The following is a 13,257-nucleotide window of genomic DNA, read 5'->3' on the forward strand; positions in this document are numbered from 1 at the left end:
AAAAGTGGTTACTACTCGTATTCAGAAAGACAAACGATAAATTTTAAAGATATGGTTATAAAGCAAAACTCGGCTAGTATGTAACCATAGGGAATAGATAAACGCCCCGGTTCGAGTTTGTCTCCGCAACTGCTCCTCTGGCCGGGTATTAATATGAATAGTGGTATTGTGCACACACGGGACGGGAACCAGCTTCTTCCCGTAAGTGTAGCTCGCACTAGCCTTCTTTGTGTCTTTGGTTTAGGGGCCTGGAAGAGAATGCAATACGTGCTTCAGTGGCCTAGTGTTCCGATATAATCTGAAGGATGATTAGGACAAGTACTGGTGCGTTATTTTTTGTAGATTTTAATTTCCTTTGGTGTAAAAGAAACTTTATAAATATTTATAATAACACACAGGTCGAACGTGATTAATTAACATTATTTTCCAACGATTCGGCCAGGTTGCTGGTTGCGTTGGAAAAAAGAAAAAAACCGGCCAAGAGCGTGTCGGGCCACGCTCAGTGTAGGGTTCCGTAGTTTTCCATATTTTTCTCAAAAACTACTAAAGCTATCAAGTTCAAAACAATTTTCCTAGAAAGTCTTTATAAAGTTCTACTTTTGTGATTTTTTTTATATTTTTTAAACATATGGTTCAAAAGTTAGAGGGGGGGGACGCACTTTTTTTTCCTTTGGGAGCGATTATTTCCGAAACTGTTAATATTATCAAATAACGATCTTAGTAAACCCTTATTCATTTTTAAATACCTATCCAACAATATATCACACGTTGGGGTTGGAATAAAAAAATATCAGCCCCCACTTTACATGTAGGGGGGTACCCTAATAAAACATTTTTCTCATTTTTTATTTTAGCACTTTGTTTGCGTGATTGATATACATATTCGTACCAAATTTCAGCTTTCTAGTGCTAACGGTTGCTGAGATTATCCGCGGACGGACGGACGGACGGACGGACGGACAGACAGACATGGCGAAACTATAAGGGTTCCTAGTTGACTACGGAACCCTAAAAAAGGTAAAATAATATTAATTTCGCCGTTCGCGTTCGACCTGTGTGTGACTTAAAATGTTATACTTTTATGTGTAAATGTCTGATACGTTCTATCGCTATCGCTATCGTTTTAAGCTTGACAACATTTCCAATAGGCTTATTTGAAATTTCCTACTAGTCAAATCAGCTTCTTTTTAAGAACTGTCAAAACGATTTGCTAATATGGAATTACTGTGAAATACTGAGGAGTGACGTCATGGTCAATTCATTTACTTTATCTTTCTCTTTGACTTATTAAATAGAATTTATATTTAAACATAACTACTGTCCATGTTTTTCTTTTAATTATGTGGTGTTTTATTTCGTGCAATGCATAAAACATTTTATTTTGAGTATAGGAAACTAGCCTATGGTGTGGGTAAATCTGATACCTACATCAAGACAGTAGTTAACCAAAAGTCCCCGAAAAGACTGCTAAAGAGACTCTTTCGGATTCTCTTGTTGTTAACGCTCGGGCAGCGATATACGAATATTGCTCCTGACCTATTAAGTAAGGCAGGTTATATAGTGAGTTATTTTACCACAGTGACACTGACAATTCTGTGCCTATTTCTGGGTTGATAAGTAATATTGTTCGTCAGCGATAATATTTCCTCGTTGAACAGGCAATGAACTGTCACTCACTGTCAGGCGACAATTGTCTTTATTTTGAAATAGGCCACAGGTGTGCCAAAGTATCAAAAACTTTTAATAGTGCTGATTTTTAATTTAAAACTCGTATATCCCCAGAATACGCCTTTAGATTCCAGTACGGGCCGTATCAGGGTATCTGGGGGCCCGATACTTTACGGCGGCCCCGCGACACGCACGATTCAATTTGCGATACGCGCCCCAAACAGTAAAATCTGACTATTAACTCAAACACCCTAATAAAACACACTAGCTTTAGTGCTCGCCGTATAGACGGAAGAAACGATTGGATTTGAAAAACTATCCGTTTAGAATGTTATGTATGTATAATTGTATATGAGATGAGTTTGTTCTATGTACAGTCTGGTGAGGTGGATAATCAACTGTAGGGAAAGCATAGTCCTTTAAATTGAACAGTGGAAGATTTTTATGCTTAGATTGCAAGTTATTTTTATGCTTGATGTTCTGACAGTTTTATATTTATTCTATTTTACCCGCGCCAGTCTCCACGTTGGGCCATTACGTAATTCACATACTTACTGAATTTCTTCGCGATCGCATTATGTCACCAAAACCTTAACACATTTTGAATTGGAATAGTGCTTTTGAACACGTAACTAGGTCGCAGGTGCATCCGGGAGCTGCCCGTTTATATTGTGGTGAAAAATCGGTGATGGAAACCTGAGCGAAGGCAAACACTTACCGCGCGCGGAAATTCCACCGACATGCTTTGTTCGCGGTGAGAATGGATATGCAGTGAATAACAAGTTTCGGCTTTTTCTTTTGAAGTATTTTTGGAAACGGAGAACATGATATGAATTAGTTTTCAGTACCGAGAATCATAGATATGTCATACAAGTGATCCTACTGTAGTGAATGACAAGAGAACAGAAAGACTATACTGAAATCTATTGTGTCGTTGGCTAGGTATAAAAAAATAAACTATGTCCATCCATCCTCATATAATTGTCATGTGATAGGTAAGTTTCAATAAAATACATTGATTCACTTCACGAATGATCGTTTACTGTCATGTTGTATATTATATATAGTATATTAAAATGAACACATTTCCTACTACGTTGGTCTTAGTGCGACACCCGATGGTCACACTGGCAACCAATATTTTTACTGCTATTGCAATTTTAGTGACGTTCATTTGACATTGAACCTTAATCCATGTTATTAGCTTTTTTAGACCCAGAGCCCAGGCCCGCCAGACCTTCCTCAAATTCTCAAGGATGAAACTTTGGGACAATGTAGAGTTCATATCGGCGGTTAATGTGTGCATATTTTCTAGTTCGGCCCATCGGCCAATTTTTTGCTATCAAGTGATGAAGGTGAAAAAAAAAGTGCTTACTTTCCTTAAATTCTCAAGGCTGATTTTTATATATGTGTTAGAGCACGTTGTTAGAAATTGGTTATCATCAATGCCAGACCGTTTCCGCCGGCCATAACTTTTGCCAGACGCGACAAAGTTGGCAAAAAACGACTCTAACTTACCTCATTTTCTCAAGCCTGATTTTGATATATGATACGCAGGGACCTATAACTAGACCGTTTGTAAGCAGCCAGACCAATCGGATGGACCCAACCATCCGCCAGACCGACTTAAAGTTTCGATATGAGCATTAGTAGAATTGAAATATTCCGGGTCTATAAAAGCTAAAAACTTGAATTTTCTACATTAAGCTACGTGTATATTGTATACTTGACGTTATAAGCGACTTTCAAAAATTTTACTTCTAAGGAAATAAAAAAATGAAAGTTTATATGTGGTGCAAGATTAATTTTAAGCTATGAATTTTATTTACACTGCGTAAGTACATGTGTATTTTATTATAAATATAACTTTTACCAGACGCGACAAAGTTGGCAAAAAACGACTCTAACTTACCTCATTTTCTCAAGCCTGATTTTGGTATATGATACGCAGGGACCTGTAACCAGACCGTTTGTAAGCAGCCAGACCAATCGGATGGACCCAACCATCCGCCAGACTGAGTTAAAGTTTCGATATGAGCATTAGTAGAATTGAAATATTCTGGGTCTATAAAAGCTAAAAACTTGAATTTTCTACATTAAGCTACGTGTATATTGTATACTTGACGTAATAAGCGACTTTAAAAAATTTTACTTCTAAGGAAATAAAAAAATGAAAGTTTATATGTGGTGCAAGATTAATTTTAAGCTATGAATTTTATTTACACTGCGTAAGTACATGTGTATTTTATTATAAATTTAAAGGAGAAAAGTAAATTAAACTTTTTTTTCGGTCGTCGAACAAGGTGGTTTAAAATTAGTTTTAAGATCGATCCTTTTTAATTTGTGGGCGAGGGACCTCACACTATGTATAAAGGCACTATGTGTATGTTGCATATAATGTCAAATCCCTCGCATACTACAAAAGTTATTTAAGCATTTATATAAGTTCAGTTAAAATGAGGTGGAAAGTATAAGTGTATATGTTGTGTACACACGTATTCTAAACTTTTTATAACGGCATACATGTATTTAAAGAATGCCAAAAATTTATTCGTGTCTGAAAATTCAGCATCTCCGACATGGGTTATAACGGGGTTGATGATGTTCGTATTGAGTACAAATGTTTAAACTTCCTAAATTTGTAATTCTAAAGTTCGTCACTTAGGTATGTTACCATGTTTTGTAGGAGAAAGGAAATTCGTTTAGGTAACTAAACGAATTTCCTTTCTCCTACAAAACATGGTAACATACCTAATATAAGTATATAAATACCGTTGTAACATTGATTGTTTACTTCTTTGAATTGAATATTTAATTTATAATGCACTGCACCAATTTGTTTTTTCCTTGTTTACGTTATTTATAATATAAAATTCAATTCGTTATTCAAGTTTTTAGCTTTTATAGACTCGGAATATTTCAATTCTACTAATGCTCATATCGAAACTTTAAGTCGGTCTGGCGGATGGTTGGGTCCATCCGATTGGTCTGGCTGCTTACAAATGGTCTAGTTACAGGTCCCTGCGTATCATATATCAAAATCAGGCTTGAGAAAATGAGGTAAGTTAGAGTCGTTTTTTGCCAACTTTGTCGCGTCTGGTAAAAGTTATATTTATAATAAAATACACATGTACTTACGCAGTGTAAATAAAATTCATAGCTTAAAATTAATCTTGCACCACATATAAACTTTCATTTTTTTATTTCCTTAGAAGTAAAATTTTTGAAAGTCGCTTATTACGTCAAGTATACAATATACACGTAGCTTAATGTAGAAAATTCAAGTTTTTAGCTTTTGATAGACCCAGAATATTTCAATTCTACTAATGCTCATATCGAAACTTTAAGTCGGTCTGGCGGATGGTTGGGTCCATCCGATTGGTCTGGCTGCTTACAAACGGTCTGGTTACAGGTCCCTGCGTATCATATACCAAAATCAGGCTTGAGAAAATGAGGTAAGTTAGAGTCGTTTTTTGCCAACTTTGTCGCGTCTGGTAAAAGTTATATTTATAATAAAATACACATGTACTTACGCAGTGTAAATAAAATTCATAGCTTAAAATTAATCTTGCACCACATATAAACTTTCATTTTTTTATTTCCTTAGAAGTAAATTTTTTTAAAGTCGCTTATTACGTCAAATATACAATATACACGTAGCTTAATGTAGAAAATTCAAGTTTTTAGCTTTTATAGACCCGGAATATTTCAATGCTACTAATGCTCATATCGAAACTTTAAGTCGGTCTGGCGGATGGTTGGGTCCATCCGATTGGTCTGGCTGCTTACAAACGGTCTAGTTATAGGTCCCTGCGTATCATATATCAAAATCAGGCTTGAGAAAATGAGGTAAGTTAGAGTCGTTTTTTGCCAACTTTGTCGCGTCTGGCAAAAGTTATGGCCGGCGGAAACGGTCTGGCATTGATGATAACCAATTTCTAACAACGTGCTCTAACACATATATAAAAATCAGCCTTGAGAATTTAAGGAAAGTAAGCACTTTTTTTTTTTCACCTTCATCACTTGATAGCAAAAAATTGGCCGATGGGCCGAACTAGAAAATATGCACACATTAAACGCCGATGTGAACTCTACATTGTCCCAAAGTTTCATCCTTGAGAATTTGAGGAAGGTCTGGCGGGCCTGGGCTCTTGATCTATTTGTACATGTAATGAATGACTTAAGCTATTTTACAATAGATTAACTAGTTATCTTATTTTTATGGTTTTTTTGCCTTAGCCGGCCGGAAGAAGTATAACTTGATATTTAAATATCGGTAGCTAACTAACAATTAACTATAATTATATTAGCTCAGTGATCTAACGTGAATTTTGGCCGTCTATAGCTACGTTGGTTATAACTACCCTTTGCATTAAAAATAAACACCCCTACTAACAAATGCAGGAGTAAATATGAATTCAATACAATTGTTTTTATCTTATTTATTTGAGTCCGCTCCTTCGTTCATTCTTCCCGCGCAGTCCCGCGGCGCCCATTCGTTCGCCATCTCATTCATTCGCCAGATTAGGGCTCCATGAGAGGTTCGCATCAATTCTTCTTAGAACGAATGACCCTCCTTCAGCTGTTAATGATCCTCATCGGCGATAATTAACATTGATGGTTAACATTTATTTCTATTTTATGTAAACGGCGTGATTTTAAGTATTATGGCTTAATATAATCTGAGACACAGATATGAATATTATCTGTGATCGGAGAGATGAATTGCATATGTAGCTTATAGTAAACAACTTTTACTAACCTAAAATCACTTTCACATTTGAGAATGAGAATGCATATGCGAGAAAATAAATTAAAGGAACGTGACCGATCGAACAAAAATATCTACAGTGAAGGGAAAAAATGATGAACATTTTAGAAAAGTTCTTTCAAGCTTTTAACCTGAAGAAAAACACATATTTCCCACGCACAGTGCACCAGCAACACTTCTGATATTACATGAGTGGAAGTAATTACCAATAATCGACTGCTTAATCGATATACTACAAAAAAGTCATTGCTATCAAAAAACATAACTTAGCATAATATTAAGGTAGGAGTCACATGCTTCATTTATAAACGTAATTACTTTGCATAAGAAAGTTGTCAAGTAGCAACCTACAGCGCGTAAGGTTAGGTGGCACGATTTAATATCGGATGCCGTGACACGCTTCGGCCGGACTTGGTATGCAGGCGGCCGCCCGCGTGCGTTACGGTTATATCATCTCCGGGTACAGACCGCGACCTATCGTGTGGAAAAATTATCTACCTATTATTGGTATAAGTCACTAAGGAAACCTACTATTGTCAAGGAGCTAAGTGCGCATATACTTTATGTACTTACATGAACAGAACTCAATTTACAATATAAACTCCGTTACTTCTCATTGAAGTAAAACTCCAGTGTTATCGTCCGAACTATCTGACTCACGTAAAGATGCCGACCTTAGTCCCTTGATAGCGAGTCTGGCATAGTTCGCGCAAGCCAAGTTCACCTGGGTGGCTAGCCGAATGGCACAATCGCTCACGAAACGCTCACGAAACGAAGCGCTAGTAGATATCTATCTCTATCGCGCTTGCGTATTGGCGCGACAGAGCCAGCAGCGTATCGCTTTCGTTTGGCGTCGGAGAAATGCCATTCGGCTACGGGGCCTGCTGCCCTTTGTGCGCGTAATCGCGGCGGCGGCCAAACTCAGGCCATTCAGGTTTACACCGCTTAGCCACAAGTGGGCCCTTTCAACTTTAAACATAATGGCGCCTAAAACCTTTTACGAGTATATTATGTAGGTAACTTATTATAAGAATAAATGCGATTTTTACATTTATAATTTGGAGTCATTTATAATTGGATTTTGTTAAAATATTTTTTGTATTAATAATAATTTACAAGCCAATAATTTATTACTTATTAGACACCTATTACGTACCTACCTATGTACAAGCAATGACTGCTGTACATTCGTTCGAGACGTTCGAGTGTATCCTTTCTTGACTATATTAACATCTGGCTGAAGAAAATGAGATTTTACACAGCATAACAAAAAGATCAGGGGCTAAGATAAAGTAAATTGTGTTTAGTATTATCGGGTTTGATATCTTTCCTATCTATTTGCTTATTCCATTTCAGCGTTTCTTACACAAATGTATTCGTAATTCAAAAAAGATAAAACATTGACATTGCCATAGAAAATATTTACAGCCTAATAAATCTAATCCTACTGATATAAACGAACCGAGTAAAACCCTCCAACAGGAGGCAGTTAATGAGAAAATAACAAAAACCTAACGAAACTACCGTACAGTACTATTGTAGGAACGTGTAAATACTCAAGAGGTCCATGCTGATATCTGAATAGGATTGTATTATCTTTATAATTTATCCAGACTGGCTACATTTTAACAACAGGTTATCGTTAAGATCCAAACATACGAGTAATCCAGAGATAGAAGTCCGTTCTTTTAAAATACTCAAAAGTTAAAAATACTCCATCAAAAATACCTGTTCCAAAATCGAATCCGGTACATTGCCTAAGCCCTAGTACCAATGCAGATGACAGTTTTACGTATTCGGCAACCCGTGATCCAATCCACTATCAACGGAGAGTCAACGTGAAACGTCAAATTGGCCGTGTCGAATTGAGCCCCTGATCTTTATCAGATATGTGAATACTCGCATTACCGACATGACAGCGTACAGGACTGCAACCAGGCTGAAACTTGTATGGTGGCTGCAAGCCAGCGCACACCAACTGTACTGTCTAAAGTGATATTTGTGAAACGCACCTACAACCATAAACTACAGCAATCATATTTCAAGCTCGATTTTCAAACCTCTGCAAACTAAACTGTAGAATTTAGCAGTGCAACAGTGCACTTACATTAAGTGCAGTGCCACGTTGCAGGTCACGTTCCCCGCGCTATATCTAGCGCACCGCGCCGCGAATACCGGCTGACCCTGTGACTGATACCTCACCCACGCGAACGAAATTACACCTTGACTACTTTGAACCAAGTCTCATTTCCTTTAGTTGATTTAGGCGGAGCTGCCTGTCTATCTTCAAATCCAAAAATTCTAGAATAGAGAACCATCAGTGAATGGAGTATGGTCGAAAGTAGATTGAAATAGTGGAATGAATTCTGGGCGCGTAAAGGATTTGGAGGCAGGAAGGATTATGTGTGGTGTAAACGTTACTCGACCAGGCTTTGTCCAGTGAGGCGTGAATTTGTTCGCAGATCGGATGCATTTGCAGCTTAGCCACGTTTTTGAGGGAAAAATCCGTTGGATAATCAATCTGAAACTTACCAGCCACGCCACATTGTAAAAATATATTTTAGTAGGTAAAATCAATAATAGTTATTTGTTATACAAGGGGGCAAAGTTGTATTTTAACGCCGAGTGTGGAATTAAAAAACAAGCAAGTGAAAGGATTCTATAGTTGAACCACGAGCGAAGCGAGTGGTTCGAGAATAGAATCCTGAACTTGCGAGTTTTTTAACACACGAGAAGTAAAATACATTTGCACCCGAGTGTAACACAAAACTTTTCCCCTCATTATAGCGAGGAAACTACAATGCAAAAAATGCGTTTATCACTGCTTCCAGTAGTTCCACAGGTGGTAAATCATCTTTATTACTAGATTCACCTACTTTTATCAATTTTAAAGCAGTTAATTTGACTTTATTCAAGGTCAAATTACTTTACCCACTAGTGGATAAAATGCGTTTTTACCCGCTGGTATTAAAGGACAAAACACGTGTTTCCGAGCTAATGATAGGAAAAAAGTATTTTTTCTTTCCTTTAAAATATGTTACTCACCTAGTCCTTAAAACCCTTTAATTACCTACTAACCTAACCCTAATAAAAGTTTAAAGAAAAATCTCTCTGAAGAAGTAAGAAAATATTTTGTTTTGGAGGACATACTCGTAAATGTAAAATACGAATTTGTTTATAATAGCGACATTTTGAGAGTATTCGTATATCAAAATAAATCAAATTATAACCGGACGGACGAGACAGATGTGGGTCAGTCGATTTTTGTAATATTGCCTTGTCCCAAGATATTTTTTATCTTTTTTTAATGTTTTATACACCGTGATTGTATTGAATTCCGTTAACGTTAAGGACAAACACAATTTATTTCTCTAACTGTCACTTGCACTGTCGAAAATGGAGGGTTCATCTGAGTGTAACCCTCCATTTTATATGGAATTTGACCGTTGACAGCCCACTAACCTTGAGTTAAGCGGGTGGTGCAAGTGGCCCTAACAAACTAATAGCGTCTTAACTCTTACGGTTATCGAATAATTAAAGTAATATTTTTTATTACTGAACGTATGAGACATCCTTTACCAATTCCTAATGTTACTTGTTTTGACTTGAGCCGTCAGACGCTTTAATGTTATTACCAATTATCTATCCTAGATACTCCTCAACATCATACTTACCATAAAAATCAAGTTTGAAATAAGCCCTAATAAAACTGTAAAGATGAATAAAGCTATACTCAGGCACCGAGATTTGTTTCGAAGTAGATTTAGCATCGTCGGAGTTCCCTCTCTCGACAGCTCGCAACTGCACGAATAGCTTGTTCTTGTTGTACAAATCTTGCTCGCAGATTATTTTGCGTGCGCCGCATTTACATATTTGGAGCTCAAAGCTTTGCACATTTGAGTTAAATTCAAATAAATTTCCGTAGGGACAAGATATTTAACTGGCTAATTGTCCTGCTGGGTTGGTTTTAAGCATTATAGGTTTTTAGGCAAGCATGTATTCTAAAGTTTTCGATTTAAACATCATCATACGCAGTATTCAAGTATTATTTTTTGTACACTGCTTATTTTTTTACGAAATGATTAAAAACCCCTGATTGCTTTACAAAATTTAGTAACATTGTAGTAGGTATTGGGTTGGCACAAAAGTAATGAGACACTTGGTTTACGTTGTATATTTTTTATTATTATTACAATAGTCGTAGTCGATGATGTAATCACCATTAGCATCTATGACTTCTTGCCCGTTGGCTATGGATGCTAATGGTTCTGGGCGAAAGGCATCCAAACTTTGCCGGATCGTTATCCGGCAAAGTTTGGATGCCTTTCGCCCAGAACTCTGATGGCTGTGCCTCGAAAAAGTTGTTCAACTCCACCTGTACATCATGGAAATAATTGAATTGTTTACCCCGCAAATGTCGTTTCAGGGCTCTAAACAAATGAAAGTCTGATGGTGCGAGGTCTGGAGAATAAGGTGGGTGGGGTATTGTCTCCCAGCCCAAGTTCTGCAGCTGTTGGTGAACGGTAGATGCGACATGAGGTCGAGCGTTATCATGTAGTAAAATTACAGTGGCTCGTCTTCGTCGTTTTTTCTTAATAGCAGAAGATAGTTCGGTGAGGTGTGTTGAATATTTGTTAGCGTTTACAGTTTCATTGTGTAATAGTTCATGAAACAGCATGCCTAGCGAGTTCCAGAAACAACAAAGCAAAACTTTTAAGCGGTTCTTTTGACTCAGCTTCAGTTGAGTTGGTGGCGTTTCTTCTCGAGGCAGCCAAACAGCACGACGTGTATCGTTCTCATAATAAATCCATGATTCATCTCCCGTAACGGCATAACCAGATCAGTCAAAAACTCTTTACGTCGGGGTCGCAGCAAAGGTGATTGAGAGATGGCGACACGGACTGCACGACTGGCGTCGGTAAGGATGTGCGGTACTCATCGAGCCAAAACTTTTCGATACCCAAGCTCATGCAGATGGTATTCCACAGCGTGGTGACTGCAGTTAAGTGCTTCCGCTAATTCACGAGTAGTAGCATCAGGATTCGACTGTAGTTCACGGCGTAAATCGTCATCATTGAATGCAGGTGGTCGCCCTGAGCGTGACTGACTTTCAAGGCTCCTGATTCCTGATTTAAAACGGTCAGACCATCTGCACACCGTGGCATGGCTTGTACTTCCAGCGCCCAATGCAGTGTTGATATTGTCAGCCGCAGCCCGCGCACTGTGGCCTAACTAGTACTCGTATAAGTAAAGTGTTCGAACTTGTCGCTCGTCCATTTTATTTCAATCTAACTAAACCAATCACGAGGGCGGCTTTATATACCCTCACATAAGAAGTACCTAGAATGTTCTACAACATACTAGAATATCATCGAAAACAATTAACTTAAGAAAGGAAATGTATAGAGTTTTGTAGAGTGTGTCATTACTTTTGCGCCAACTCAATACATTGTTTTACAAAGTGTAGTAATTAGACTAATTAGTATAAGTAAAGCTGCAGCAGGCACGTTCACGACATACAAACCTTTTTACGGATAATACGCATAAAAAAGTATATAGGTAATAGAAAGCCTACAAATAGTTCAATATGAGTCCGTCCTCAAAGCAACACCGAAACGTGCCGCAAACTCACGGGCAAGTCGGTGGCCATGTCTCTAGCGCCAAGTTTCGGTGTCGGCTCTCGGGAGTCTCGGCCGATGCGCCGCGAACTTCGCCCGGAAAACGGCAATGCTTCTTCGAACTTACTTTCTCTTGTTCGCAGTTCGGTCATTTGGACAGGCAGTGTTCTATAGTGAGCCATACAGAAATATTAAAAGATGATAATATATAAATATGCACATTAGATGACGCATATTATATACGTATGTTCAATTTACATTGAATCACAATTGTCACAATTTACATTGATTTTGTTTTTGGATGCTGTTTAAACTTCTGCTCATCAGCGTTAAGATTTAACGTCGGGGATAAAACATCTTAATTTAAGATACAAACTGTTTCTAGGCAGCTGACTAACTTAACTCATAATCTCATAATCTTTCAGTTTACGGAATAAAGAGTATTCTGAGAACGGTAGTTTAGTAAACTTGCCGAGGAAGAGGAGATAAGTACTGACATATTCTTACCATTATTTTAGTAGTATAAGAGGGATGTACTGATTTTTTTTAGTGTGAGTATTGTCAGTATCAAACCTATGGTTGTTACACACAAGTTGCCACACATTCACCTTGTCTCCCATAATTACGAGAACACGCGGTCATCTAGCGAGTTACGAGTAATAAACGTCGTGCTGAATTTTATTAGTTCCTCCGGCGACTAGCTATTAGGCAGATACATATTTATGGGAACGTTACGCCCCGGTTAATATGTATGCTTTATGGTCATAACTCAGAACAACATTCATTGCTTAAAGCGTAGTACTGGCCACTTAGCAACATTGCCACTGCATAAGTTACAATTTTATTTTATTAATATTTTTCAAAATTTGATTAACTTTGCAGTACGTGTTCATAATGACCTATAAAATTTCTCTTTCAGCTTACCCACATGTGTTAACTTAATATAACTATTAGGTACTTAAGTATATTTTAAAGCATGAAACATACATGCAAAGTTGTAATAAAATAAATGAATGCAAAACATAACTTTACACGCTTTCTTTGCACTGTGAGTTACAAAAAAACTAATATTTTGTTAAGTTGGGGTTAAATATCTTGTTTACTCCTTATGGCGCTTCTTCTAACATATTTCGATGACGAATTGAATATGACAATAAACCCAACATGATAATAATACATTCAGTGACATGTAAAAAGTGA

The sequence above is a fragment of the Leguminivora glycinivorella genome, chromosome 3 (assembly GCF_023078275.1).
Source record: "Leguminivora glycinivorella isolate SPB_JAAS2020 chromosome 3, LegGlyc_1.1, whole genome shotgun sequence".
NCBI classification, from domain to species: Eukaryota; Metazoa; Arthropoda; class Insecta; order Lepidoptera; family Tortricidae; genus Leguminivora; species Leguminivora glycinivorella.